Below are 27,763 nucleotides of genomic sequence, written 5' to 3'. Positions count from 1 at the left end.
AAAAGCTGAGGCAAGTTGAGTGATGTACCAATAATGTTGAAAGCCCACTACAATCCACAATACAGCCAATTTCCAACCTGAAGCAATAAAATCGCGGTTGCCCCATTAATTGAGTTGTATATGAAATTACCATAGAGTATCGGCTAATTTAGAGGTTCATGTATTCTAATGAGAGGGTAAGGAAAGATTTGAGATGCTGAATGTGGCTGTGAGAGATCATATAGTTGTAATATATCAGGGCATATGTGATTCGGCGGTGTTCAGTGTGTGTGTGGACACATTTTTATCCTATGCTTCCACTAAGGAGCAATTAGCATTCATTAAACCGTCAGCCACACTTTAAGCGCCTCACAGGGGGAGTGCTCTCATTTCACCATTTGATTTTCCTTTGTCTACAAATAGAACAGCACAAAGAGGACTCTGTGGTTTGGAGGCACAATCTGTCAGCTGGGAGTTTGGTGGAACCATTGGGCTACTAGTTGTGCTCATTAAAAACCCTTTGGCTTTTTGTCAATTGGTGAATTTTTATGTGAATGACGGACCATTGTAAGCAATGCCAAATGTTGCACACATGCATATGTTTTGAGTAAGCTGGCGTAAATGTTTTGTGCACTGAAATGGTTAAAAGTTTGGGTGTCATTCTTGACAGAACTCTGTCTTTTGAAGCTCATATTAACAGTGTTACCCGTTCTGCATTCTTTCATATTAGGAATATAAATCGTCTGCGTCCTGTCATTTCACTCAAGAGTATTGCTACGCTTGTGCATGCCCTTGTAACATCACAAATTGACTATTGTAATGCTTTGTTTTATGGACTTCCTTCCAAATCTCTTCATAAATTACAGTTGGTACAAAATGCCGCAGCTAGAGTCATTACCAAAACTTCCATTTCTGAACATATTTCTCCAGTTTTACAAAATTGGCATTGGCTCCCAGTTAAATTCAGTGTAAATTTTACAATTTTACTTTTAACTTACAAAGCACTTAACAATTTGGCTCCTTCATATTCTAGATCTTGTTCACATACATACTCCTTCTCGCATTTTAAGATCAGCTTCTGCACTTACACTTGTTCCTCCACGCACTCGGACATCTTCCATGGGGTCACGAGCTTTTGGTTATGCGGCTCCCTACTTATGGAACTCACTTCCTGTAGAAGTTTGCAACAGTTCTAGTCTTTCGGTCTTTAAATCTCGTCTTAAAACTTATCTGTTTAGGCAGGCTTTTATGTGATTTAATGTTTGTTGCTGTACTGTCTGGTTTTATTGTTAAATGTCATTGCTTTTATGGATTTTGTAAGGTGTCCTTGAGTGCCATGAAATGCGCCTATAAAAAAAAAAAAAAAAAGTGCCTATCAGACTATTTGTTTTCGATAGTAAACCAAGTAATTTCTGGTAATTTGATGTTACTGAAACAGATAATGGAATTAGAATGTGAAGGTGATATGTGTAGTTTTTGTGCAAAGAGAATTGCAAATTTAATGACAAATTGCAAACACTCCTACCAGTAGTGCATTATGCAACGACATATGTTTCGAACAGTAGTATGCCACATTGCTGTCACATAACCTCATCACATTGCATTTTCAGAATCAGCAAGTGATGTCATTTTGCATTGTGTGTGTATGTGTCTTGTGGCAGTCCATTCAAATAATGAGTCAAAATAGACACAGCTGACATTACTTCTGGTTCATTCACTACACTGGAAATGGAATGGTCTCAATTCATAATAGCATACTACCATACTATGTTTGCTATTTGTGCTATATAGACTCTTAAAAATAAAGTTTCCAAAAGGGGATTTCACAGTGATGCCATATAGAAGAACCAAATTTGGTTCCCCAAAGAACTTTCAGTGAACAGTTCTTAAAATAATCATGTTTTTCTTAGTATGTAAAACATTTTAATAATCTAAAGAACCTTTTTTCACTGTAAAGAACCTTTTGGAAAGGTTCCATGGTTGCTAAAGGTTCTTCATGGAACCAAAGATGCCAGTAAAGAACCTTTATTTTTAAATCAAATCAAGTATATTTGTATAGCGCTTTTCACAATACAGATTGTATCAAAGCAGCTTCACAGTATTAAATTAAAATTAAATAATACAACAAGGTTTGTTTCTAGTGGAATTTATTGATTGATAGAATAAAATTAAATATCCCCAAAATATCCGGAGTGTGTTTTCAAAAATGTTTTCTGAGTAACTGAGAATATCTCTATAGATTGTTGCAACACCGCCGCCACGACCAATCAGACGGGGTTCATGCTTATAGGAGTATCCAGATGGAGTAGACTCATTTAGACCGAAATAATCATTTAAGTGTGTAGTATGCTATTGCAAGTCAAGAGCATTGCATTGCATTTAGGGATGCAATTTTGCATGCATCGGGCTGTTGTATACTACACATTTTGGCATTTGTAACCGGTATTTGCATTCTATTCATACAGAAAATATTACAACCCAGGCTCATTGGAAATACATGCCTTTGGCGGCATTTCTGCAAAATGAAATTACGTTGCTTCTTGCATGTTTTGCTAAGCTTTCAAAGTGAAATGTCCGAAAGCTTTTTATCCGAAACAGATGAATGTGAATCTGGCAACGTTTTATCATGTTTGTTGTTGTCGGGGCAGTTTGAAATAAAATATCAGGTGAGTGGTGCTAAAAAGCCACACATATGGAGCTGGTTATGTGATGCAAACATCAAAATGTATCAGCTTACAAATCATGCACTAAAAGTGTTTGAGGTCATAAAGTATTGTGCAATGAGCCGCGTGAAAATAAATCTTCATCAATCGATAATCTGTCACTGTAATCATAATTTGTGCGAAGAGACATACAAGTCTTTGGGTTTTTACTGCCACTAGTGTTCATTTCAGATGGAAATTGCAGTGATTTGTATGTATAGGTACGTTTTTGGAGTTGTGCATAAATGTATTATAGAGACAGTGGGAAATATTATGCACAGTATGCACAAGATAGCATGCTAGACTGCTTTTCTGAACATGTCCACTCAAATAACAGATTGCAATTCCATTTGTGTTTCCACTACTGGTGTATAATTTATACTCTTCACCTTTAACTGAGCTTAGAGGTTTCTTCTTTGTGTCTGTGCTGTGGAGATAGAGGTTTTCTTGTATTGATCGTGTCCAGTGTTTCTCTCTGCTGGATTGTGACGTTTGATAGGTTAAAGGGAAGTCTCATTTCCTGGGCTTGCTTCTCCATTCTTGCTGGGTTTTTTTGCACTCTAGAGGTTGCTTAGATGGCCTTCAGGACTAATAGTTTTTAAAAATTGGATCTCTTTGAATGAAGAAAGAGGGCCATTTCCTGGAATCAAGGCATTTTACTACGTATCAAAGGACTGTAAACGCTCATATCCTTTCATTCGTGTATAAAAGTAAAGACAGCGAAGAACAGTAGGCATGCACAGTCATAATGATCTTCTTTTCAGAAACTTTACTTGGTACACAGTGATGGCCGTCCTATCATGGTCTCAAGAGGCTGATTTGTACTACAGTAAGAGTAATCATCAGAGACTTCATCTCCTGCTTATGCAGAGCTGCTCTGATAAAAGAAAAACAAATTAATGGCTCTCATCGCATGCATAGACACAGAAAAATATATAGGAGAGTAATGACACTGCTTATTATATTCCACTATTTTACAAAACAAGCTTCCTGTCACGATTTGACTGGGAATCGGCTAAATGATAATCTGAGCAGTTGTACATTTTCATTTTTACATATTGCTTGAGCTTTTCTTTAACAAATAGCAGACCACTGTGCAAATCTGAACCACATATTGGTGTTGTCACGTGTCAGTGTATGTTTGAACTTTCAGTTTGTGTTTTGATTGGTTCCAGTTTTCCTTTGTTCTTTTCCCGCCACTCCTTTGTTTCCATGGTTACTGTCATTATCAGTTCAGTTGTATCACCTGTTTAGTCTATCATCGTCATCTGTATCACCTGTGTTCCGTTAAGCAGTGTCATCTATGTTTGTATTTAAGTTCCGTCTATATTTATTAGACGGATATATCCGGTTATATTTTTATATTTTTCAGTTTTCATTTTAATTTAAGTTTTAATGATTTTATGTGCCTTTGCCATTTTATTAATTTTTGTTATTTAGCTTTAATTTATTTTAGTTTTAGTTTCTTTTTTTTTATATTTTTTTTTTATCAGTTAACATTTCTAATTTGGCTCTAAGTTTTTCATCTAGTATTTATATTTTATTATATTTCAGCTTTATTTCAATTACCAAAAGAGTTTTTTTTATATATTTTTAGTTTTAGTTAACAATAACATAACAGAGTTAAGCTGTCAAAATGTGAATCAATACGTGAACCATGTTGTGTGATTCACCACGTATACAAATGTATATATACAAGAATCATAATTACAAAACATTTTTTGATTCTCGTGCAGAGCTGACAGAAAACAGAACCTGCTACTGGCTGTCATGACAACAGCAAAGTTTAAGGTTTGATGAAGCATTTCATTTACACAGCATCACATAAAATTTCTGTTCTGTTCAAATCCAATGCTGCTTGCTGAGTTGTATTTTTTCTGCACTGTGTGGTACTGGACAATGGCAGCAGTCTCGGATAGACTATTTTGATTATTTTTAAGGATTTATGATTTCAGACTTTTACAAGGCATTGTGGCTGCCACTCTAGAAATGTTCAATGAATCATAGACCATTCAATTGAAGTGGCTTCAGCTTTCATTTTTTTTACCATCTCAGCAGCCCTACAAAATTGTGATTGGCTCTTAGACGTGTGCATATGGGGTCCTCACACTGTAGCAATAAAATCACAAAATAAAATGCAATTAAATGTTTATACATAATATATGTATATAAGGATAATAAACATAATCCTTCTATACCTTATATGTATAATTATAAAAAAAGAAATTGCATGTCAACATCCAATGAAATGGAAGTTGCGACCGTCTTCCCTTTTGTGACATATATCCGAGTGAAAAGGCTTCTTGAACAAGACAAAATGTATGACAGGACCTGATTTGATTGGTTGGATTTTGTCATTGCCTATTGGTTAATCTCGTTTGAGTGACAGGTTGCCCCGCCCTCATGATGAAACATCAGAGAAGAGATGTTGCTTCAAGTGGAGGGGAAGTTATTTTGATTAAAGATTATGAGGGCACATTAATAAAAACAACAATGAAATGCATGGATAAATTATTTATAATAAACGCTGCAGTATTCCATGAAAATATAAGAATTGTCAATTTTGATTTCATGGTGACTCAAACTGTCCTGTTCATAAAACAGCTTACAGTACTACTGTATGAACTAATAACCGATTTTTCACAGCAATAGCTGTGAGAATATAAAAGGTAGATAAATATTGTAAAAAAAAAACATTGCTGTTTCTGTGAAAGCATAATAAAGGCTGAAAGCTGCATGCCTCATCTGTAGCTTGGTCAATTATTCTCTCTTCATCCTTTGTTTTCTGCCAAACTGACTAGTGAACACAAATTAAGCGTGGGTTGTGTGTAGGCGTGTGTTGCGTGAGAATAAGTTGCGAGCAGTTTTGCGTTGGAGCATGAGGGCAGGTGTGTGGAGGCGTGGATTGTGTATAAATTACTAACTCATCGTGGGTTGTGTGTTGTGTGTTGTGAGAGTTTTACTGTGACTGTGGTGGTGCTTTATGGCGAGTGATTTTCCTTCCCCTCTTACTCTGTTTCTCTGAGGTGATTCACAGCTTCTTAGTGGCGTTCTCCTCAACCCTGAATCCAATAATCAATATCCCTGATCAACTGGATGTGAATTAATATAGGTAATTAAAGAAATGTTGTATTATTGTGGTCCTGGCATAGAGAACGGAAGATTCATGTTGGCCAAATGGAGATCTACACTCTTTCTTGACTTCTATGGTTCCATGAAGAACCGTTAAAGGAATAGTTCAACCAAAAATGAAAATTATCCCATAATTTACTCACCTTCAAGCCTTCCTAGGTGTATATGACTTTCTTCTTTCAGCCAAACACAATCAGAGTTATATTAAAATATATCCTGGCTGGGAGTGAATAGTGTCTGAGTTTGTGAAGCTCTATACAGTGCATGCATCCATCATATAAGTAATCCATACTGCTCCAGTGGGTTAATTAAGCCTTCTGAAGCAAAGAGATGGGTTTTTGTAAGATAAATAGCCATGTTTAAAACTTTATAAGTTAAAACCATTGGTTTCTGGCAACGGAAGTATGACGTAGTACGTATGATGTAGGATGTATGACGTAGGCGTGGCATAAGCTTAGGTGAGAATTTACGATCGCAGAAACGCAGAGGATAGAGCAAAACAAAACAGGTCACAAATTACAAGTCTAAAACAAGAAGTTTTAAGTAAAATCGTCAGAGGATTTTAGGATAAGAGAAGAGGAGCTACATCATACGTCGGGGTCAGAGGTCACTTTTCTGCCAGAACTCGACTCTCTCGTGAACATGCGCCGTTGCCGGAAGCCAGTGATTTATAGTTTGGTTTATTCATCACACTGTACCGTTTAAGGTTGAATGCATTGCATAATGGAATACAGTATTACTCATGATCAGCTCTGCCATTTGGTCATTTGTGTATTCTGTGCATACAGAAAATGTACATACTGTAAGTATACTATATACTGCAGCAAACTTGGAGTAGTGCAGTAGGAGTAACAAGATTATACATATTAAAGTGACCAGAAGATGTAAAAGCATGTTTTGTCCATTCATATCCTTGAGATGGACTTTTACAGGGTTTTAATCTGGGGTCACATAATTAAGTATTACTGAATTAGCTTTTTTGTACTATAAAACTCAAATGACATAAGAAGCAAATTTTGTAATGAATGTCCCTGGGATTTCTTAAACCCTAAACGGCTCTTTAAATGTTCTGAGTAGAGTGACTTTGCAGAGCAATTGCCCTTGAAGTCAGATTACATTTAGCAGGGATGGAGAACAGTTGGCAACTTTCGACAGTCATAACTTGAATGGTTGATAAATAAATCAGTATTTACTAGGGATGTCCCGATCAGGTTTTTTTGCCCGTCCGAGTCCGAGTCATTTGATTTTGAGTATCTACCGATACCGAGTCCCGATCCGATACTTCTATAGGCTAATACATAAAAAAAAGAAGAAAGAAGAGCGAAAAACAGATCCAGGATGTTCCTTATTTTTTATTTAATTCACCTTATTTTAACATTCAACAACTCTGTTAACAAACAGAGCACTTCTGTGAGGTAGCTTGAACAATCAAGTAATAAATAGCATAAATTCTTCACTTTTGGACTTTAGTGCAACAGTAAATATAAAAAAAGTCTAATATATAAACAAATAGCAACTCAACTTAAAATACCCAGCAGGCATGTAAACAAATAAAAAATAAAAGTGCCACAGTGTTTGCAAAGCCAGTAATGTGCTTTTAGGAACTGCACTCGCCGGTTTCACACTGCACGCGTTAGCAGAGCATGCAGCGCGTATTTTTTTCGGCGCCCATGTTAACAGATTAGAGCATTCACACCGCACGCAGAGGCGGCGCGGCAGAGCAGAGCAGCAGTGCCGCGATAGTTTCGATAGTAATCTATTTTTGCTGCGCCGCTTACGCTGAATTAAAGTGACAATGCATTGATCATGGCCAAAATACACCGCAGTTTTATCCAAAAAGTGCATTGATGATATCTATTGTGTTTTAAACAGTCGATCAAATGACCAACAGCAATTTAAAAAGAAAACAAATGTCCAAAAACAAACTTGTTGCCAGAACAATAAAAACAAAGATGAACCAAAAGTTATAAATGAAATTATTAATAAAATAAGCTTCTTGACTTTGTCTTTGTCTTTTCTCTTAAATGTATTTGAAAACGAAATAAAGCAATGCCAACATATCCATTATAGAGTAGGCTACTCTGTCTGTACACAACCCGCGGTTCAGCCGCGCGTGACAAACGCTGCCAGTGTGAAAGCAAAACGCGCGTGTCCTGCTCCTGCTCCTGCTCCTGCTCCTGCTCACCATACGCACTGCTCCTGCGCTGCTTACGCTCAGCTAACGCGTGCAGTGTGAAATCGGCGTAACTCTGTGCCACCGCATAACTATAGATGTGTTAAAAAATAATGAGAATATATATATACATATATATATATATATCCGAGTCCTGATCGGGAGGTAACGTCCGATTCCGATCGAGTCTGAAACCATGTGATCGGGCCCGATTTCCGATCACGTGATCGGATCGGGACATCCCTAGTATTTACCCTTTTTACCTCTGGAGTAGGAGTGGGCCATATATGTCACGGTAACGGTTTATATATTCAGTAACCATGTGAAAAGGCCTGTGTTTGGATATTTCAGTAAATAAAATTCTTGACTAATGAGAAGTACTTCATCTCATCTGATTGTTTTCTCTTTTCATTTGGAGCGCAAACCAAAAGATAAGAGTAAACAGTAAAACTATAAACTTACAAAATGAATAGTTCTAAATCTATAGACCTAATGTAGCTCCGCCCATTTTCAGCCCCACCCCCTATTTCCACAGCATGAAGGGAAGATCTTACGGGTTTATGAATGAATCACTCGTTTTAAAAATCTTCCTGGTCTACTGACATTTGTAGTGAATGGTGAGGTTATGTAATTGTGGAAGCGGTGCATGCTAGATCTTGCAAAAAGAGAGCAGGGCTAGTGGAAATTCAACCTCAACTCCTAGATTAGCTTAGGCCTTGTCCACACGGACATGGGTATTTTTTTAACCATGACTTTTTTTACGCGGTTCGGCCGTTTGTCCACACGGAAACGCAGTATCAGGTCACTGAAACCGAACATCGGTTTCCAGGGTGAGGATTTTCAGAAACGCCGGTTGCAGTGTTGTCGTGTAGACAGTAAAACCGGGGTTTTTGCTTCTGATTCAGGCTTTTGATCGGCCAACGTGGCTTTACGATCGCCGCCTGCTGGTGTGGCATGCTCTTGACAGCGCGTGATAGCGTGTTTTTCTGTTTTCATGTAGGCGGAGATTTCTTTTAAACCGAGCATGTGTGGACGGGATTTTTTTTTTAAACGCAGGAGGAAAAACTCCGGTTATAAAAATACCCGTATCCGTGTTGACGAGGCCTTAGAAATAGCTTGGAAAAAAATGATTACCTTTATGAAACTACCGCACTTGGGTCCTTCCTGCACTAAATTGTTTTGCGTTTCGGAGGCTTTCTAGGCAAAGGAAATATGTCATTTGTAGATGGAAAAAAAATCTCTACCTTGCATAATATACCTTTCCTGACAGCCTTGTAGATGTGTTTTTGTTGGATGTAGTTTACTGGGAGGTTAGGCAACAGAAAGAGAGAGATGTATTTACATTAGTGTTGTGTCGCTTTGAATTTACGGTTGCAGGAAAGCTCTGTGTATTTCTCTCAGGCAAAGAGGCAGTATGTTTAGGCTTTTATGACTGACAAATAACCATACAGTGAAAGAATCATTGTTTAAGCTTCGGATTATAGATTTCAAATTGAGTCGGAAAGTTGAAAAAATAAACAGTTGTCAAAAAAAAAAGCCTGCAGTTCTCAAATCCAACAGATCTGGCTGATATGTGTTTATTCAGGAAATCGATATAAAGCGAAGGCAAAGGAGTAATTGATTTAACACATTCCATGCATGGCCATTACACTCCACTAAAGAAATCTTTTATATATATATATATATATATATATATATATATATATATATAGCCTATATAAAAAATCCACTGCATTTAATGCATTTTTTATTCCTTTAATAACCTGGATGTTTCATCTGGAACACCATAAATCTCTACTGTGCCAGTTTTTATTCAGTGAACAATAGGTGGTAGACTTTAGGATTTATATGTGTATATAAATACTAATTTCTTCACAAAACCAGCAGATCATTTTACAAGAACAACTGATCATTTTACACAGTTTCACTGTGTAGGCGAAAACACGCTGCACCTGTAAGGTTTGATTTTAGAACGTCCTTGCCAGTGTAAAAAAACAAAACAGTTTTGCAGCCGTGCGATACACGGTAGACCTGTGCAGGGTCAACCTGAGATCCTGGAGACTGCAGGGTCAAAGTCAGTCAGAGAGGCAATAAATAGACTACAGTAGGTGGAGGAGGAGGAGGAGGAGGAGGGGGATATGTTTGTGCAGAATAGCTCTCACTTTCACCAAACTCACTTAAAGGGGTGGTTGATTATGATTTCACTTTTCTAACTTTAGTTAGTGTGTAATGTTGCTGTTTGAGCTTAAACAACATCTGCAAAGTTATGACGCTCAAAGTTCAAAGCAAAGGGAGATATTTGCTTTTAAAGAAATCGCTTTTTAAGGACTACAACAAACGGCTGGTAGAGACTACACAACATTCCTCCCGGGTTAGTGACATCACCAACCCTAAAATTTACATAAACCCCGCGCCCTGAACACGATTTATAGATTATCAAGACAGAATAGGCTAATCAATGACTAGAAGATAACTACACATAAGCTACATAAATTCATCAACTAACCATTTAGAAATGTCCTGTTGCTTCTACATGTTGTCACTTCTTCTTGAGTCTCTCCATCATTGACTCCGTTGGCATCATCTGACTTCAGTTTGAACATTAAAGGCTAAAAGTTTTTGAAATTTTCAGTGCATTTCTGTGTGAGTGCAAGCTGTTGAAGCTCTGCCCCCTGTGCCGGGAGCAGCAGCTCATTTGTATTTAAAAGATCAGACACAAAATTGTGCGTTTTTGCTCACCCTCAAAAAGTGACAACTTTAACATGCTATATAAAAATATCTGTGGGGTATTTGGAGCTAAAACTTCACATACACACTCTGGAGACATCAAAGACATATTTTACATCTCATAATTTCATTATACCACCCCTTTAATGTGTCTTTAAAGACCATCAAGACACATGTTTTCTCAAGCTTTGTTTCCTTTTTTCCCCTCAGATCAGCAGTAAGGATGAGTCAGGATGGTCGAATTGTCAACTAGCCATCCAACAATTGACCAGTCAGTTAGTGATGTTGACTACATGATACTTTTTTGTTTACTTTAAAATGTAGTATTGCTGTTTTAAAGGGGATGATTAATGTAGAGAAATACAGAATGTTTTGGATAGCATGTTGAAGAGCTTAAAACTAAAAACACATATTTGGTATTTTTATGACTTCCTTTATGTTTGACCAGCTTTTATGATTTCTCTTGAGAAACTTGAGGGATTTGTCATGTAATATTTGGTTCTAAACTCTCCTCGATGTTTGATCGTTAATATACACTACCATTTCAAAAGTTTGGGGTTAGTATGATTTTTTGTAAAAGAAAATACACTTTTATTCAGCAAGGACACATTAAACTGATCAAAAGTGAGAGTAAATAGATTATAATGTTACAAAATATTTATATTTCAAATAAATACTATTATTTTGAACTTTTTATACATCAAAGAAAATAGTTTCATGGATTACATTTTAAGCAGCACAACTGTTTTCAACATTGATAATTATAAGAATTTTTTGTTGAGCAGAAAATCAGCATATTAGAATGATTTATAGGATCATGTGACACTGAAGCCTGGAGTAATGATGCTTAAAATTCAGCTTTGATCACAGGAATAAATTACATTTTAAAATATATTCACATAGAAAAGAGTTGTTGTTTTTTTATTGTAATAATATTTCACAATATTACAGTTTACTGTATTTTGATCAATCATAAGTGGCTTTAAAATCATTTAAATATCTTTAAAGTACAATCAACTTGAATGTTTAAGTCATTTCAACTTAAATTACATTAAACTGACTTTAAAAAATTAGTTGAATCTTGTAAAAAAGTAGAAAATTGCTTAACTTATTTTGATGAGTTAAAGCAATGTAAAAAATGTTGTCATAACCTATTGACCATATAATTTTTTACAGTATGTATATGGGGAGCGGAACGGAGGTCCAATGGGATCTCAGTGTGGGCGGAGCTACAAAACCAGCAGAAATAGAAACCCATCCAGCAAAATGCAGTGTTGCTTCATCATGTGTCCATCGGTAATATATGCTTGTTTTGCTTTAATACGTCCAGCTGGAGGAGGTTGCTGATGAAACCTTCAGGCTAAATGATGTTGTGTTCCCATGCACAGGTGCAGCAGATGCATTTCTCAAGGAGAACGCATTTCTCCAACACAAGCTGAAGTCACAGATCCTATGGCCGTGACAATTTATGGTTGTTTGACAAATTGAAGTTGCTTTGAAATTGCACAGAAAGGTCACTGAGTGACTGTGTCGGTTCCTCCTCACGCGGTGTTTTTGTGTCTGCTCCGAGCCGTCTGAGAGCTCATGTGCCACATGTTTGACTGGCTCTTATGGATATGGAGATGCTGTGTTCTCTGCATGTCAAATTGCAGTTTCTTCACCGTAGCTCTTCTCTTCTCTCTCGGCTGTGCATAAATCACCGTTTTAGGCTGAGAATAAGGTGAACATTGATTTTGTTGTAGCAGGTTGAGTGTGGAGTGTTTCTTCGGAAGGAGGATGAATGGATCTGCTGCAGATCATGGCAGAGCTGTGTGTGTGTGTCTCTCTTCATCTGTCTGTCTCTCTCTTCATGGTATCAGATGCTAATTCCCAGGGTAATTTGATCATTTCTTTTTTCACCTCTCCTTTTCTCCTCTCTTGTCACCTTGTCTTCTTCTCCTCTTCTCTTATCGTGTCTAGTCTTGTCTCGTCTCCTCTCATTTTGTCTTTTTCTCTCGTTTCATGTTCTCTCAGTGTTTGGCAAACTGCTCAAAAAGTGTAGCAAGATAATCCACTATACTACTAAAAAAAAAATAATAAAAAAATAGCTAAACTCAAAACTATCCTTCAGAAAAAGGTTATAGTTACTCTAAAAATGGATGGAAATTGTAGCTTGAAATCGTAGCTTAGTCTGTAAGAAACCTTTTTTCATAATTTTGAAATTTGCTCTCCTAAGCTGCATTTATTTGATCAAAAATACATACATACTAAATACAATACATACTATATACATACTACAGTTTTTCTGAATTGCTAAAACACTAAACTCCATTCTCTGAACCAAATTCTCAATAGTCTAAACCAATTTGTCGAACAAATCACTCTTTCTGTAAAACATTAAACAAGATCAGGTAGTTAAAACACTGTTTGCAAATCTCATGCACTCTTTCTTCAAAACTCTAAACACATTCTCACTCACTAAAACACATTTTGCACTGTGATGCACTTAATGTTTCAAAATGCTAAACACAGGTAGGCGAAAGTTAAACACAACTTGCAACACAGTTGTCATCCTTTACACACAACGACTCAAAATTCTTCACACTTATTTCTAATGATGTGACCAAACCAACTGTACATGATACAAGTCAGTTCATAGTCCCAAAATTTACTCAAAAATGTTGCACTGAATGTTGATACCAACAATGGATGGAAACAATATAAGAGGGAGAGAAGGAGGACGAGTAAGAGGAGGTGAACAAGCAGGAAGAGGAAGAGGACGAGGAAGAGCAAGGTGTGGAGAATGTCGTCAAGGCTGGATCTGCTTTAGGGTTTTTCCCTTTGTCTGCAGAGATGACGTTGTCTGAGATGTGGAGAAACTCCTCCGGCCGGACCAACATGAAGACATGATGCTGAAGCAGAATAAAATCTCTCTCACTGACCTTGATTTTGCGGTTGCACAACTCTTCTGAGTGTACTTTACTGTAACATGCTTTTCATTTAGAGTTTTTTACTGTAACCTTTTTGGCTTTTGCAGTTGGGTCACTGTATTTTCACAGTATGCAAGTGCTGAATATACAGACATTCGATAGGCCTACTATTCAATATTCAGTACAGCACTATACTTCCAGTGGATACAGTATACAATTTATTCACCTTACTACTGTAAGTTGTCATTACTATACTTTTTTACGGAATTGCAAAATTTGTTAACTTTGTTACAATATACTTAACTACATGCGTTGGATTCTGTGTTCTCCATTTTTTGATGTAGTGTCTAATGAATGATCTGTAGTGTTCATAATTTTGACTCGCTGTGTGTATTATCTGAGAGCATTGTTTGATTTTGAGAACAGATAAAATGGTTTTGAGGCAATTGTTTGATTTTGCCAGAAGAGTCAGAGGTTCAGTGAATGTGGTTTGAAAATGTGGTTTTGTGTTTAAGGTTTTGAGAAAGTGAGTGAGGGTTTCAAGAAATGTGTTTTTAGCAATTCAGAAAAACTGTAAATACAATATTATGAAATATTATTACAATTTAAAGTATCTTTTTTATTTAATGTTTATTTAAATCTATTAAAATATTAAATATTTTTTGGAAACAATGATCAATTCTTTCAGGATCCTTTGATGAATAGAAAGTTCAAAAGAGCAATTTATTTTAAATGTAATTTTTTCGTAAAAACTGTCAGTTTTAATCAATTTAATGCTGAATAAAATTATTATTCTAAATATAATATTATAAAAACAAAAATCTGACCCCAAACTTTTTATATAAAGTAAATAAGTACACAACAACTTTTGTTTTACTTCTTTTGGAGATGTTTTTTCAAATAAACATAAATCAGATCAATTTACTGACTATTTTTTATATTTCATATTTATACAAAGTTCTGTCGTGAAACTCGAGATGGCGCAGGCTGATTGGTCCTTAACTCAATCTGCATTCACATCGTTCTCTATAGGACACAGCTGATTGGCTCCTGCAATTATCTCGCTGTTCAAGTATTTGCTGTAGCAGTCCAGCGCACTTTCAGAAACCCTCCTCCTTCCCCAGCTCCACCTGTATACGTCCGCTACGGGTGATTCATGTATGCTATATTGTACAGCAGCAGTATGTCTTACTTGCTCATAATGCTCAAAGCAGTGTAGCAGATCTATTCCGTCAAGACCAGACATATAAACATTGTCATATCCATTACCATGCTAAACAGAATTGTCATGACATAAATAAAGTCTGTGATATATCCCCATTATAGCTAAGTAAAACAGATTCAGTACATTTCACCTACGTGTGACCAATTCTTTAAAAAGAACTGACTCAAAAGGGAGATTCATTTGTGAATCGGGATCGCTAAGCATCGTGTCACATACCTTCAGTGTCTGCCGTATTTAGTGTTCACACTGTGTTCTCTGTGGCCCATGAAAGCATCTGTCTCAAACACACACTCCTCCCACTCACAGTAAGGTATTGTTGAGTGATGATAGGCCTCCTGTGTCTTCGTGAGCAACTCTCTGTCACCTCCTCATGTATGTGCTCTGCATGCGTGCTTGAGAGAAACAGAGAGTGTTTGTTCCCTCCAGGGTTTTGTCTTGTAAGATGCCCCGAATGCTGAAGCGCAGCTCTCTACCCAGGGCCTTGTGCAGTTGGTTTGGCCATCTGCTCACGGAAACGCTCTTTATCAATCAAAAGCAAGGAGAAACTGGTGTGAAGTGTGTTCGGCCACTCACACTGAACTCAATGGCTCCTCACTGCTGTGGGACTAAGGTACATGGAAATACAGTCGAATTATCAAGGCATGATTTCCACACTATTTTTGATATGCACCAATAGAACAACACATAGTAATAAACAGCAGTATTTACCTACATTTATTTCTACTACAACATTTTGATGCATGAAAAATGCCAATTATAGACATCCATTGACAGTATTTGAGTGAGATTGAACAGTTTTGAATCAATTCATTGAACCAGACAGAGAATTAATCAAATTGATCAGTTCATATGCTATTTTTGCTACTGAAGTTTAGATCAGAAATGCTATTAAAACAACATTAAACACTATAATAGAACCACAGAAAGCACATTAGAAGTGATATTCACAATGCACAAACCTATCAAATTATAGTGAATTTATTGCAAATATTATATCGCCCAGCCCTAGTATGCAACTGTATAGGCACAGGCAATTTATCTATGTTCAAATGTAAAGTAATAAAAGCATAAACATTTCATATGTATTCATGGGTTGGATGTTTTTGTTTTGATCTGTTTCAGTGATTTTTCCATAATAGTCTTTCCACAGCAGTGCAGCAAGAGCCTTGATGATGAACTGACAATTGTGTGTCCTTCAGCAACATTAGCAAGATGTACATATTTTCAACAACATTTGTGAAAAATGTTCTGCGAAGAAGTTTGTTTATTTCTGAGACTGAATCCCAGATTTTCAGACGTTTGAACTCCAATAGTTAGACGCATGAGGTGAAATAGTCAGAAATAGACTGGACAATTATAAAGAAAGAGAATAATTATCTCTCTCTCTGTGTGTGTGCGTGCGTGCGTGTGTGTGTGTGGTCCTGGTATTCCCTACGTAATGGGGACCAAATGTCCCCACAATAGTAATACCAGTAAATTTTGACCTTGTGAGGACATTTTTTTTGGACCCCGTGAGGAAACAAGCATATAAATCATACAGAATGATCTTTTTTGAAAATCTAAAATAGCTAAAAGTTTTCTGTGATGGGTTTAAGGGTTAGTGTAGGGTAATAGAATATACAGTTTGTACAGTATAAAATTGCTTCAGTGGAATGTCCCCATAAAGCATGTTTGTTTGTTCATATCTTCAAAATCGTCACTGAGAAAAATGTCTCAACGCACACCTACTGTACGCTCTGTGTCTCTGCCGATTTAGTCTCCTCTGTTGTCAAATCAGTGCACTTGATCCTCATATAAACCTAGTTCTTGTTTTTATAAAGGCACATACTGTATATTCTGCTGTGATATTACACTTTTGACACATTATGTGGACAAGGCATGTAAAGCAAAGCATTTTGGGGGCATTTTCGATTCAAACCGGTTTAGTTTTTCATAAGCTATGTTTCCATCCACACGTTTTTATCCGAATTAAGTGATATCGAATGAAAAATGCCTTATGGAAACAGTAAAATTCGATTGAATTTCATGAATATCGACTCAAATGAAATACGTTCGGTCTCATCTGATTTTATCTTGATCGATATACGGCTTATGCGATAAACGCTGATGGAAACGTTATTTGTATAAATCCATTTTGTCTAGCAAAACTTTGTTCGCAAATGTTTGCTTGAATGTTGTGCGATTCAGTGCGAAAATGAATGGAAACACCTTAAAATGTCTCAGATCAATTCGATATACCAATTTGATCGCAGTTTTTTTTACCTGACTTCAGATAATTCGATTGACAAGTGGATGGAAACTTAGCTATAGTCTGAACAGCAGAAAAACTGTTCGGGTTCGGGTTTTGATAGGCAACTGTTCCCCAACAGTTCTTAATAATTAATTGTGCTAATAAATGTATGACTAAACTAATAAATAAATAACAATCAAAACATGAATGAAATATTTTATGTTGTTTCCATTCACCAACATCAGAGAACCGTGAAAATGCGAATTTGTTGTTAAATTATTGAAATGTCAGCTTGAAATATTAACAAGGGTACTTCAAAGTCAAAGGGGTTTGGATGACAAATAGGTTTTGAAATCTACATATTTTCCGAATCATCAGGGAAAAGAAGCTTTGTACTGTATATTTAGATTGGTTTCGTATTCACCAAACTACTATCAGATGCATTAATGAGGGGAAGTTTGCACTGCATTTAGATGCAATGAAATGGCACAAAGTGTGAGGTGCATTTTGTAGTATTTTTAACTTGACATGACATTATAAAATGATTCAGATCATACAGTATTTGTGCGCAGTGTGAACAAATCCAATAAATTGCATGTCTTGAAGTTCCTCTATGTAGTGCCAGTAAGTGTTCTTTTGAAATAGGTCTACATTATGATGATTTGTACTGGGAAAAGGGTTTCCAAGTCCTGAGCTTGTATTAATAGGAAATGAATGTGAAAATTGACATCTTTTATTCAATGCAGTCAGACTTACAAAAGCCTTTATCCAGACGGGCAGCCTGCTGTGGCCTGTATTAGATTTGGCGCGTAGACAGCAGGTAGCAGAACAAACTCTGCACTCTTTGATTAGACTGGATCCAAATTTGCACTAATAAATCACACCCCTGAATGTGATCGCATGGTTTTTCTCTCCATTTTGTAAGAAACAGATTACTTTGTGGGATTTTATTGAACAATAATGCAATTATAAAAGAGTGAGGCTTCAGTCTTTGCTTGGTCTAAACCCAAGCTTGATTTCATCTACCTCCTCCTGTTTGTGTCATCAATGACACAGTGAGACAATACAATACTGACATACAGTAAGAAAATAGAGCTATACAATGAATTTGATTAGCATTATTAGCTTAGATTACGGATTCAAAACCTTTTTTTTTTTGTCATCCAAACCCCTTTGTGTTACAAACTCAGACATCCAAACACCCTTTGTTAGGATGTCCGAGACTTGAAGATCCAAATGCAGCTTTATTGGGACAATCCAGAATCGTAATCCATATAACAGGCAAAAGGTCTAACACAGAGGCAAACAATCCATATAAAACAAGGTCCAAGAAACGCAGGCAAAAAGAATAACAGGCAGAGAATCAAAAAACAAGACACAGGAAACCAGGATAATGCTCAGAATTTGTGTAACACAAATACAAGACTTCGCAAAGAATGATTAAAAACACAGGGCTTATAGGCAGGGCTTAACAAGCTGAACCTAATCACAACATAATGAGTCCAGGCAATGGGTTATGGGAATTGAAGTTCATGATGATATAGCCCAGGGGTTGGGAGGAGTGCCCTCTAGTGGAGATCATTGGCACTTTGGGCCCTATTTTAATGATCTAAGCGCATGGTCTAAAGCGCAAGGCACAAGTGGACTTAGGGAGTGTCCGAATCCACTTTTGCTAGTTTAACACCGTGAAAAATGGTCGGTGTGCGTGGCACATGGTCTAAAAGGGTTGTCCCTATTCTCTTAATGAGTAATGGGTGTGTTTTAGGCGTAACGTGCAATAAACCAATCAGAGTGTACATGGCAGAATGTGCAAGCGGAAAGACTGAGCGCGTCTCCAGAGAGGAAACGGATCTGCTCGTGCGTGAGGTTAAAGCGCAAGCAGACCATCTACGGGACAAGCCGGATTTCACCATATCTTTATGTACACAATATTAATCTTTTACATTGTAATCCTTTTATTTTTAATATTTTGCATGTTTGTGTGCTGCTGCGCGTCCCTGTGTGTATAAGCAAAGTGTACGCGCGTTGTGCACCCGCCAATAGGCTCATATTACTTAACGCATATTAATAACGCGCTCTTTAAATAACAAAAAAAATACTGCGCCATTGACTTTAGACCAGGTTTCAGTTGGTCAATGGCTCAGTCTATTTCAGTTCCTCAAAATAGCAACATGCCAGCAATGCGCCTGAACACACCTCGTTTTCAGTCCAGCTATTTCAGCTATTTAAACAACGTGGCGCAGGACGTGAAAATGATAACTGCGTCGGGCTGAAACTAACAAAAAACACTTGCGCCGCGCCTGGCGCCGCATTGGGCCGGCTGTACATGATAGGCTCCTAGACCTAAAAGTGCCCCCGTCCAAGATTTTAAAAATGTATGGGGAATTTTTTTCTCAGGAGAAACATCTGAAATGAAGGAGACTTAATCAGAAGTCCATTTAACCTCATAACCAGTCAGGGTATTATTATAGAGATCTCATATGTGCTTTTTTCTTTCCTGTGGGCCAGGACTTCACTAAATGAGTCACTAATTGTTCCTGCCCACGAGTCCTGCCCTACATAATGATTTATGAAAGGAAGGCAGTATGCATGAAATAGGCAGAGGGGAATCATGCAAGATTTACCACGTTTCTCTGATGGCAGAGTGCCAGTGAATTCCTCAGGGCTTTTGTGCTGCGGTGTTCGTACAGTGAAGGTGAGTGTAAACACATCCTCCATCACGATTCCAGATAGTAGAGGGCTACAGCAAGGTCACTGGAGAACAAGGATCTTCTCTTCATTGACATAAAACACTCCTGATAAAAGCCACAGCTCAAGGCGACCTGGAGCTTTACATTTCATTGCGTTCAGACCAAAAGTCAGTGTTGTAAGAAACCCCTGGAGCTTGTGTGATTACAGTAGTATTTGGAGAGCACTGGTATGGAGAGCCACAATTTCTAGTCTGAAAATGTTCCTATTTAAGCTTATTGCATAAGCTCATGATAGCATTTTTTGAAGATAATTTTATGAATGTTATTAATCCTTTATGATTCACAGTATGTATGTTCAGCACACTAGCATAGTTTTTATTAAAGGAGTCATATGCTTTTTAATATTTTCCTTTTCCTTTAGTGTGTAAAGCTCATAGTCTCCCACAAAGCGTTTTTTTTTAATAAAGGACACTGATCCAGACCTGCCTAAAATGCCTCGACCAATGTCCAGATATTACTTCCTCAAACGTCCACGCCAAAATGTGAAATATTTGCATAATGCCCGCCCTGTCACAGTGTCTGTTTGTGTATCACTGGTGTCCACTAGAGGTCCTTGTCTTCACGGTGTCATCCTGTTCATGAACTGCATTCCCCACAATCTTAGTCTGTACCAATCACTGTTCATTGCACTCAGCTGTTCCCCGTCATCATTGTACCCAGCTGTTCCCTGTTATTCATTGTTAGTTGTTGTTATATATACCCTGCCAGTCTAGTGTTTGTCACGGATTCCTTGTCTTATATCACGCCACTTCCATTCCCTGTATTTCCTGTTTGTGTTCTTGTTTATGGACTGATTATTTGGATTTTGACCTCTGCCTGGAACACTACGATTTTGGATTTACCCTAATAAATCTTTACTGCACTTGGATCTTTCCTTTTCCCGTTCCTTTGTGTGTGGATCGTGACACGCCCAAAAACAAACGCAAAGAAAGAATCACCTTCTTTCTTTGCTTTCTTGGCTTCAGTGAACCAGTGAACCAGTGTTGTTGTTATGTCGCGGACACATTTTCAGGGGTTAGTCAGAGTTTAGGATTTATTAATATAGCTGTTATAGTACAACCCAAAAGTTTGTAAGTAGTACAACGCAGGCTATATACAACGACTACTGACCTCTTTTGAAACCTTCTGCTCAAGTCGTGCTTGCAAAGTTGGTTCCGACCGATTGGCTTGATCATCCACATTATCATAATCTGGCTCGACATTTTTATTAACTGTCTGTTTACAAATGCTTTAAAAGCCTTGGAAGCTGAAGCTCGTGATTATGGTAAGAGGCATGACATATCCGATGCACGCTCTCAAGGTCAAGGAAAACATCTTGGAGCACTGCTTGCTAGAAGTTAAATAATCCCAGAAGGTGCTCTTTGGTTGGGTTTTAAACTTGTATTGATAGAAAAGAAAAAAAAATTCAAGGCACTTCTTCCGGTTCAAAAAGTTAAAAAGCCCCTGAGGAAGGCTGAATTGCCTAAATGCATCAGTGTGCAGTGTTTTAGTTATTTTTAATGTTTCTAGAGTGAGCCATGGTTTGAATAAATGCTTTTTTTTTTACTTTTTTGAGTGCCTTGGATCTTTTTTCTATAAATACACACTCTTGAGTTGTTTGGCCAATCACAACGCACTATAGGGCAGATTCACTAAACAGGGCAAATTAGCGTGAGAGATTAGCGCAATTCCAAAACCGCGCCGATGGGAGTGTAAAGTTCTGCGCGTGATCTACTGACGACTCGCAAATTAAAGAACACAGATGCAGTCAGGTCATTTCCATAATGACCAACGCAATCTACCAGCCCAGCAAACACTGGTCCAATGGCAACGTCGTGTCCCTGGCCAAAAATAGTCGCGGTATGACGGCATAAATCGGAAAAAATATGTAACACAGAACAGATAACGTCAAGGATGTCTGTTCAACTTTCATTTTGGAGCTATTTTTCAACCATGATGGGACGTGTCGGAGGGACGTCTTTTCAATGGTCATTAAAAGTCTGAATGTTTGCTGGGAGGTAGCGTCTGGTTTAAGACGTGCTTTTTTTGCGCGGTAAATAATAGCGCAAACACAAGTACATTGACTAGCGCAAACCTTAGTAAATCACCTTGCATGATTAATTTCAGTACTCTCCTCCCATAAATTTTGTGTCTGAAAGGGAAACTCCTACAAACGCATATGCAATAAGGTCAGCCGCAAAAATAACCCTGTCCACGCCTTTTCAGCGCTAATTTTTCACTGCGTGTCTTTAGTAAATCCTGACAGTAGTTTTTTAACGCCATAAGAGGGTTTGCGCTGGAGCAAGCTGTTAGTAAATCTGGCCCTAGGTCAGCTGGCCAAGCAGAGCATTTCGGGAGGAGAGGCTTTGTAGAAATCAGCGTGTTTCAGACAGACTGGAAATAGAGGAGCTGCAATAATGTACAGTATGTGAACAATTAAAGCATGTTAACCTATCAGGGTTCAATATCAAAAGTATCAGTCAGCATCTGGTGTGGCCATCAGCTGCTACTACAGTGCATCTCATCCTCAAGGCATCATCGATATTATATGAAGAGTTCAGATGCAAAAACCTCTAAGTGCCATCTGAAATTTTCTTCTAGAATGATCATTTTTATGAAGCTCGTATATTTAAGTTCAGTAATTTCACTTAAATGGCAATTAATAGGTAATTATCATTGCCATTTAAGTGAAATTACTGAACTTAAATATACAAGCTTCATAAAAATTATCTTTCTAGAAGAAAATTTCAGATGGCACTTAGAGGCTTTTGCATCTGAACTCTTCATATATTCATTTACATCATTTATATTATTAATATTAATGTCTATTTTAATTTCTCAGAATAAGTATAGGTGAAACATCAAAGATAAAGTTGATACTGAAAAGAAACGACTGGAAAGTCTCATGAGCTTTGGACCAGCAATAAAATGTTCCTTCTGGATTCTGGAAAATGTCTCCATCTCTGCTATCAAAATCTGATTGCTTCACCAGACAAATAAATCCTTGTAGAATGAATCAGTTATGTCTGTGAGGGCTCAGCTGTCTAATGCTAAAAAAAACTTCTGCAGCCTCATCAGTGCATGTCTAAGTGTATATGAACAGGTGAGCTCTCGTTTGCACTTTAACAAGCTCAAGTCTGTGCAAATCAAATGTTCATATGACAAAGTGACATGACAGAACTTTACAGCAGAACTTGAGCGCGGCTGGATCTCTCAGCAGTCGTTCTGTCGTTGTCTCTGCGGTGGGATTCTCAGCACGGATGCTGATCCAGGCAGTTGCTGGAAGCCGTCTCTAAGGAGTCCCCCATCATTTAATCTCACCGCAGAGACGGAGGCAAACCAGCCACAGAAACATAAGCAGATGCCAAGATTTATTAAATATAGAGGAGTTTTGTATAGACACCGCTCTAGTGAACTGGATATATTAGTCTCTCGCATGTTATTGTTTACTTTGTCTGTTGAAGCACACAAATTCTTACAGAATTCAGACAAACTGCAATGTTTTCAAGTCCCAAAAGGCTTATGGAAATGAAGGTCTGAAGTTTCAAATGATTGTTTGGTAACACTTTATTTTGATGGTCCCTTTTGAACGTGCTGTTGACTATAAGTAACTTTGCAACTATATGTCAGCTAACTTTCATTGGAGTATAAGTAGACGGTCTGCTTAATATCTGCAAACACTTTATTGTGATGGTCCTCCAACAGACACTCTACTGACTATAAGTAATTTTGCAACTACATGTCAACTTAATCTAACCCTAACCCTACCAGTCTATTAATACTTAACTAACACTCTAATGAGAGTTAGTAGACATGTAGGTGCAACGTTACTTATAGTCAACAGAATGTGTTAAAGGGACCATCAAAATAAAGTGAAACCGATTGTTTTAGTGTTACATATGTTACATACAAAACTGAACATGATGAGTTGCATGCTCATGTTTTGCCTGGATGTTCAAAACATCATGTAATCAATATTGTATATTATAGTCTGTCTTATGGAAGCCCTGTATAAGTAGGGTCCAAAAGGTGCTTTTTGTATTGACACAGCATGCAGTCTTGTTGTATAAAACAGCTGAACGGAGTTCAACATACTTTGTTTGTTTTTTAGAAGTTGCATGGCTGAGACAAACAGCAAGATGCAACACGACAGCAAAAGACTAATGTCTGCATGTCTAAAAATTATTTATAGCAGTGCTTCTCAAGCAGGGGTCCGGGGCCCACTGGGAGGCCCAACAAACGTCTAAAGGGGCCGCAAGATTTATCTTTAAAACACTAACTTAATTAAAATGCTAAAAAAATTCAAATTAAATCAGATTAACTGTGATATCTGATTTGTGCAACGCAGAACACACAGCCTTTTGACAGAGATATATTCAACTTATAAACAGGTGAACATCTATAGCCTTTTATTGCAAAAACTGTCCTCACAAAGCAAAGATACTGACAAATATATGACTTAGAGGCAATGCACAACAACGGGAAAACAGCAGGTGATTTGAACACTGACAATAATTGTCTTGGAATGCATTATTGAAGGCTGTAGTGGTGGTCGAAGAGAATTAATCTAGAGACGAGACTTTTCAGAGAGGGTTTTATTGTCCAGGCAATACTGCTAAACTTAAGCATGGCACAGCCACACAGGTTTTACAAAAAACATTAAAGATATGAAGATCGAGATTGACCTCACTAATTGACTAGATGGTTGATAGATGACTAGTTGACCATCCCTCCCACCCATAACTAATTAAATAGGATTTCTATCCTAACCAGATGTGACGAGCAACAGGGCATTTTGTCAGTGGCCTGGTGTCAGTTTTTATGCTGTTGCTCCAGGTAGCTCCGCCCACTGTGAAATCTCATTGGTCTAAAATCAGGTTCTGCATAACTGTACATTAAGCATCAGATACAGTATGTTCTAATTGGCTCTGATTTTGTGACGTCCAGATAAATTGATTGTTGCATCAAACCTGTTATAAAGCATGAATGTCATTGAGACCAGTAAAAACTGGTGTAATTTCTTTTGGTTGCAATTTACTTCAGCATCTCAGAAGAATTGCTGAATTGATTGTTTCCTGGTTAGGACACTCTGTTAGATGGGCTGCTGGACAAGTTATGTTTCAACAACATCTGTGTATTCACAGAAAACATAAGCAAGGTCTCACAGGAAGCAATGAAAAGCTTAATTTGTTTTTGTAATATCTTGAGTTATGAGAGCTGTTATTCACTTGTATACTTATTGGCTCATAGCGGAATCTGTAGGGAGGGTGAGTACATGATTATAATCATCAATATGCTCTAGTCCTGTTTTGTTTTTTTCGCAGCCACAGATGGCCAAAGCTTTGAGTTCAATAAAGCAATATTCAAAGAGTCAATTATGTACATTGTAGAGCTGCATTTAAATTAAAAAACAAAGCTGAAGGTGTTTACTTCGAAATAGTGCCGGTTGAATTTCGAGAGATTGCTGGTGATATTTCTGCTTTAGTACCTTTCATTATTATCAGTAAGCATCATGAGGTTATGAAATGCAAATGTTTTTGTGTGTTGTGTGTATTTGCTGTGTTGTTGCCTGTTGTCAAAGCCTTGGAATGAATATACACTATCATTCAAAAGTTTGTGCAATAAAAAAAAAAAAAAAAAAAAAAATTCAGCAAGGATGCATTAAATTGATCAAAAGTGACAGTAAAGACATTTTCAGAAATTGATCATAGATTTTTACTGTATTTTTGATCGAATAAATGCAGCCTTGGCCATTTAAAAAAATCTTACTGACCCCCAAACTTTTGAATGGTACAGTAAAGATTCTCGACTCTACCATTCTTGAGATTCTCGATTAATATTATATATATACATTTCAGTGTTTGATTTTAAGGACATATTTGTTTACTTTGTACGATTCTGGTACTGTTTTAGTTTGCCACTGACAATCGAAACCAGTTCACTGCTTTACAGAATGTCTGCACACACCACATGTCTATATGAGTGTGAAACCTGATATTGAACCAATCAAGTCTTTTTTCACCCCACAGCAGGACACGTTCAACTTGAGAATGAGAGCCGAGCGTTTCCAGTTCAACCACAGCTGAAATGGCACGACACGAAGTTAGTCCTTCAGGTTTTCAAGTCCTTCCCTCTTTTGTAAAGCTCCTTAGCAAAACTGTATTTTAAAGTGCATTATATAGGGCATGCACATGTATTGACTTTTATTAGCTGACTAGATGTCCAAATAAGTAGCTGAGGTATTTACAGCCGGCTGGGGAGTTTGTCTAACACAGTTGAGATGATGCTGAGAAATAAGGCTGCTTTGCATTGTCATGAATACACATCCTGATTTTGCTGAGTAATTATTTTGTTGATCCTGGAACAACATTCATGTCTAAAAATTTTATGCTAACCCTATTCCTACCCCTAAACCTAATTAGTTATCCCTAAAATCTGAAGGGAAATGATGGGTCAATAACACTGATGTAGAAGCACCTAAACCTGGTTGTAAGTCTAAACTTGACATAAACTGTAAACTTGTCCCTCAAATCTGATTGGTTTATAGGAATGTTGTTCCAGCATGTTGCTCTTTCTGCATCATGAACAGTGCAAAAACATTCACTTACAGTTTTTGTCTGTCTTTGGGCAAAATATGATTCATTTTTCAGGGTTATTCAGAAGAATTTTGGCTTGAATGTGGGGCATCAGCTGTGTGGTTTGTTTATAATGTGCCAAATGTTTTTTACACACTTTGCACTAACATCGCTTATAAACTGGAGACTGCTTTTAGAACCGACTTTATAAAGGTTCTAGAATTTGTCTTCTTCTTCTTCATGGTTGCATTTGTCCTGCTATTTAAGTTTTTGAACGCCAATTTTCCATTGTGAGGAAAATCACAGAAAGACTCTCATACTCACCACAGAATGTTGGCATTAATGTCCTTGAATTGTCAGAGAGTTGCCAAGGTTGATGAAAATTTTGATCAGCATTTTTTTTAATTGCTCAAATTAATTGCTCAAAAATGTCTCTGCTCCCTGGCACTGACCAGAATTGAGCTATTTGCATTTCGAGAGGTTGCTGTTTACTTCACTGCCAGAACTGAGGCCAAATGCAGAAAGAAAGCACAATTATTGTGTTCTTTACTCTGAATGAACCTTAGAATATTCCCACTGACTGAGGCCTTCGTCAATGGGCTTGAGTTTTAATAATATTGCATCCTGAAGGCAGAGAGCAAATGGGTGCATAATTTTCATCATTTGAGAACTTTATTTGGGTCATTCCGTTTCTGCAGTACATTTTGAACCTTTTTTTTTTTTTAAATGAATAGGCTTTTGTTGAAATTCAAGGTAGTATTTGTGTAAATCGTACACCAGACTTTCAGAGCAGTCAAAGAAATAATGTAAATGATAGTATAGGCAAGGCAAGTGTATTTATATAGTTCATTTCATACACAGTTGTAATTCAAAGTGTTTTACAGAAAGAAATATATATTTTAAATCCCATGTTTGCTTAATTGTGATACTGTAGTGAATGAAATCAAAATATAATATTATTTCCATCTTTAAAAATTGCAAGTTTATTATTTTATCCAATATGATGAGGACATAAAAATGTGCGGCCTGACCCATTTACATTATATTGTAGTGCTTGTAGTTGTCACAGCATGATGAAAATGAATTTATGTAATGGGGTGGAGGGTGGTGGATGCTTTAGAAAAAGGACAGATGAGGCTTGAGGCAACAAAAATCTCATTCTCCCTCCCTTTAGGAAAAATGAGAGGCAAGCGTAAACAGCAGGGTTGACGTTTCATACCAGAAATTCATTATACACAATCAGGATGGCAGCTAAATGACTGGCAATAAATGAGTTTCCACTTCAAGCTTTAGTACTCCATTTTAGTATATAATGCTGTAGTATTGTATGATATTGCAATTATGACACTGCATTTTTTAAACAATTCTGGTTGTGCAGGATC

At 37.2% G+C, this 27,763-nt stretch overlaps 1 long non-coding RNA gene across 2 annotated transcripts in view; it reads left to right on the top strand.

Moving 5' to 3' along the window:
• Positions 1 to 25,908, top strand: part of LOC311088727 — a 102,193-nt gene extending 76,285 nt beyond the window's left edge. For both annotated transcript variants that reach the window (XR_014607553.1, XR_014607554.1), the window contains one exon: positions 25,836 to 25,908. This is a non-coding gene — a long non-coding RNA (uncharacterized lncRNA). The remainder of the gene's footprint in view (positions 1 to 25,835) is intronic.
• Positions 25,909 to 27,763: the final 1,855 nt, after the last annotated feature.

Source organism: Abramis brama (assembly GCF_963993115.1).
Source record: "Abramis brama genome assembly, chromosome: 8".
Lineage (NCBI taxonomy): Eukaryota > Metazoa > Chordata > Actinopteri > Cypriniformes > Leuciscidae > Abramis > Abramis brama.
This window is presented reverse-complemented; position numbering and strand designations above follow the sequence as displayed.